At 40.1% G+C, this 4737-nt stretch overlaps 1 pseudogene; it reads right to left on the reverse strand.

Moving 5' to 3' along the window:
* Positions 1–240: 240 nt before the first annotated feature.
* LOC148014453 (translocon at the outer membrane of chloroplasts 64 pseudogene) lies at positions 241–3964 on the reverse strand (annotated as a pseudogene).
* Between the last annotated feature and the right edge of the window lie 773 nt (positions 3965–4737).

Genomic DNA, 4737 nt, shown 5'->3' on the forward strand with positions numbered 1-4737 from the left:
TTCATGAGCAAGTTTGTAGGATTCTGGTTAGTTGAGATCTTGACAAGGTCAATAGACTTGTCCTCAACGACCCCATGAATGAAGTGATATCTCACCTCAATGTGTTTTGTCTTTGCATGGAAGATCAGATTCTTGGCTAATTGGATAGCACTCATAGAATCTGAATGCCATGTAGGGATAGCATTTGCAATACCAAGGTCAACAATCAAACCACCCAACCAAATGGCCTCCTTGAAAGTCTCAATGATTGCGACATATTCGGCCTCTATAGTGGAAAGGGCCACGCATTACTACACCCTGGACATCCATGAAACAATGTCTCCAGCAAAAGTGAACACATAGCCAGAGGTGGACTTCCTACAATCTGCATGTCCTGCATAGTCAAAGTCAGTGTATCCCACGACTCTTGTATCCTGGCTGCCATAACATATATACATATCAACAGTACCCTTTAGGTGCCTCATGATACCCTTCATAGCATCCCAATGCCTCTTGCCAAGTGTAGCCATATAACAGGTTACAACACCAACTGCAAAAGGAATATCTAGACGGGTGGCTATCATGGCATACATAAGACTGCCCCACTATGGATGCATAGGGAATCTTAGCCATCTCAGCTCTCTACTCATATGTCTATGGAAAATCGGCCTATGATACCTTCACATGAGAAGGCATTGGACAACGAATAGGCTTTACATCCTGCATACGAAAGTGCTCAGGGACTTTATGAATGTACTCTCTTTGTGATAGATAGAGTAGTCCTTGGTGCCTATCACACATAATGTGCATACCAAGAATATGAAAGGTTTGTCCCAGATCTTTCATCTCAAAGCTCTTCTTGAGCTAAGCCTTAAGAGCATCTAGCTCATCACGAGCTTTCCCTTCCAAAAGCATGTAATCCACATAGAGTACCAAAATCAATAAAGATCCATCGCGTGCTTTCTTCGTATACAAGCACAGATCCATAGCACTACGAGTGTAGCCCTATGACTACATAAATGCATCAAACTTATGATATTGTTCCCTAGGTTCCTACTTCAAGCCATAAAGACTGCTCCATGTATACACAATAATCATGTTCTAATTATAAAGTAAATAAATTATTTGCTAATGTTATTTGTTTAGAGCTAGTAAAGCTAGCAAACTAGACAATCACTTAGTTAATCATCTCTAATGAGGACTTATTTAACCTAGTTCTTTCCATGGGCTTCACCAATATTTTTGTTGAGGAAGAAGGATGGATTGATCCATGCATACATGTAGAGAATTTCATGGTCTAAATGTGATCACAATAAAGAATAAGCATCTAATTCCTCATGTTGATGAGTTGTTTGATCAACTTGGGAAGGGGAGGTACAAGGGTCTCCACCTAGTTTCTAACTTGATATATGAGCTTGGGTGGCACTACGACCTTAGCCAAGGTGTGGCTTGAGGGGGGGGGGGGGGGGGGGGTTGGAAATGCAATTCACACTTGCTAGAGAAAACTAGCTCACTATCGATGTAGCGGTGATGTGTTGAGGCTAGGTTTGAATCCTAGGCCAAATGAAGGAAGATTTCCATAATTGGATATGTCATCCATCACCTTAAGTATTGGGAGCTAGATGGCTAGCCCAATTATGGTGGTAAACTTTTGGTTAAGTGCACACTAGTGTGAACAATACTAGAATGGGTGACCTCCTAGGAAGGGGAGGTATAATGGCATTTCTCCTTCTTCTTTAGTATCAAAGAGGATAGGCTCCTCTAGAGTTGGTGCATGTTGACTTTGTGGTAAAATTCCTACAAAAGATTTGGGAGGATCTTCTTTTTTAATGTTGATAATCAACGACTATAGTAGGATGATGTGGGTGTACTTCCTTTAGATAAGGATGGATCTTTTGATAAGTTTAAAGAATGCTTGAAACTTGTTGAGAATGAACAAAATAAAGTGTGAAGAATTTTAGAGTGGATGTGTTGAAAAACACGAATCTAGAGCTAGTTAGCTATGGTGGACGCAAATCAAACACACGATACATTATCAGAATGAGGGATTGTACCTCAAGTGAATTAGGTTCCAAGATAGATTAACTTGGACTCATAAAAATAATCTTGAGTAACTCAAACTGATAGTTCCATTGTATTGAAATGAGTTTCAAGTACATGCCTTTATAGCTTTTTGGATAGTACCACTTTTCCCCTTTGTGCTTATGGGATTTTAGACAGCTCTTCCTAAAGCATACATCATTGTCTCTCTCTCATACAAAGCCACTTATGGGTAAGCCTCTTTTGGGTACACATCCAGCCTCTATGGGCATTCATGTTAAGCATCATTTTCTATTCTCAACACCTACCCTTGTTGGCTTTTGGCCCACCCCCCCCCCCCCCCCCCCCCACATGTAAACATGGACCAAGAGACTAGCTCTTTGGTAGCATAGTCAAGTTAAGGCTTAAAACTTTACATCTTGGTAGGGTTTTTACATCCACTATGGGAAACAAGGTCCACTAAGGGAGATCCACTATGGGAAATTCTTTGTTGTCAGCAATGGAAAGTATCTTCTTTGTGCTTCTTTTCCCTTTTGTTGGTGTGTGGTACTTCTCTTTTTGCTTCAGTCTTCTTGACACCATTGTTTTGCTTCATGCTTTTAAAAGTGAACACACTGATTGGTACATGGGCTTGGTTTAACAAACTCTCATACATGAGATAAATTTCAGAATACATGAATTTTTGGATTTTATTTGGCTCAATGGATATACAATCACCATGAGGTGAGACTCTTTTAAACGTAGCTTTAGAGGTGGACCAAGAGAGGTAGGAATAACTAAGATCCCATCATTCATTAGAAGTTCATTCAAAGCAACATGAGTTTCATTTTGGACTTTAAATGCATCTGCTATAAGCTCAGAACTTGTTTGTATGGTAGCATTCACTTGATCAAAAGTTCTAGGGCCCAAAGAAGGCTTCACATTGTTGACCCACTCTTCATGATTTGTCTTAAACTCCTACCGTTGAAGCAGCTGCAATGCATTTCTCAAAGAGTTCAAACTAGAAACACCGCGTTCAGCTTTCTCACTATCTACATCTGCTTTGAATATTTTAAGGCTCAGGATCTTGGATGATATGTATTGTCCAAACTTTGAATCTTTTAAGGCTCAGGATCTTTGGATGATATCTACATCTGCTTTGAATCTTTTAAGGCTCAAGATCTTGGATGATATGTATTGTCCAAGCTTAATGCGGGTCACAACTTGCCTTCTGTATATACTTTCCACAGAATTAATAACTATTGGCATTAGTGTGTCCTCAGCATTCAAGCTCAGCCTAAAACAATCATTGGCAATGAGCACATGCTTTGGCTGTCTTGGTTCAACATCTCGGTCCTTTGCAAACTAGTCCATTGTGTCAAGACTCTATAACATAGGAACAACACCAATACATGATACATCTCCATGGGATGGACAGAATCCCATAATACCATAGAATGCTGCTGGTATCCTAACACTAGCACTAGTATCTGTGCCTAAAGAAAAATCAACAAGACGATTGCAACAACTAAACCACTGGAAGAGCCACCAGGCAGTTGAGATGATGCAGCTAGATTGATTGGAGTGCCATAATGCTTATTGTGACCCCATATACTGTAGGCCATTTCATCCATGTGAGTCTTGCCAATGCATGTGGCTCAAGTCTCCTGGACTAGAAGTGAAATAGCAGTTGACGTGCGAGAAGCAGGTTCATGAGTTCTCTCCCAATCAGGATTACCAAATCCAGTGACAAAACCTTCAATGTCAAAGATGTATTTAGCTACAAATGTGAGGTTACTGAGAGGATGGGGGCGCTCAGAGGAGCAGACCGAGGAGGAGGGAGGAGCTCCAAGGTTTTGATGAAGGCTCCAAAGTCCTTACTGACCTACTTGCGGTGGGAGCGTGCGAATATGATGATGCCATCGATCCCTAACCCTAGGATCACCCAAATATTTGGAGAGGACATGATGGAGGAATACCAAGACTTCTTGGAAAAAGGAGGAGGAAATGATAGTATTTAAAAGGAAATATTTTAAACAATAACTTGTTCTGGAGCCCACTAGCTATCTAACTCAGCCATGGCTTTGATACCATGTTGAAAAAAACAGATGTAGAGCTAGTTAGCTATAGTGGATGCAAATCAAACACACAATACATTATCAAAATGAGGGATTGTACCTCAAGTGAATTAGGTTCCAAGATAGATTAACTTGGACTCTTAAAAAAATCTTGAGTAACTCAAATTGATAGTTCCATTGTATTGAAATGAGTGCTAAGTACATGCCTTTATAGCTTTTTGGATAGTACCACTTTTCCTCTCTGTGCTTATGGGATTTTAGACATCTCTTCCTAAAGCATAGATCATTGTATCTCTCTCATATAAAGCCACTTATGGGCAAGTCTCTTTTGGGCACACATCCAACCTCTATAGGCATTCATGTTAAGCATCATTTGCTATTCTCAAGAGGATGGTGGTGAGTAGTTTAACTTAATAGAGTTTGAAGGCTTTTTTAAGAGCAAAGGGATTGAGTGTCAACTGACGATGCCTTATACACCTCAGAAAAATGGCATTGTTGAATGCTGAAAGCACATTCTTGTGGAAATGGCAAGGTACATGCTTAAGGGCAAAGGATTGTCTAACTAGTTTTGGGTAGAAGCTATTAATACTATAGTCTACATTCTCAATTAGAGTTATACAAAGGCTCTTAAGGGAAAAACTCCTCATGAGACCTGTTTTGG

The sequence above is a fragment of the Lygodium microphyllum genome, chromosome 25, assembly GCF_053477565.2.
Source record: "Lygodium microphyllum isolate KBCC chromosome 25, Lygodium_microphyllum_v1.1.10, whole genome shotgun sequence".
Classification (NCBI taxonomy): Eukaryota; Viridiplantae; Streptophyta; class Polypodiopsida; order Schizaeales; family Lygodiaceae; genus Lygodium; species Lygodium microphyllum.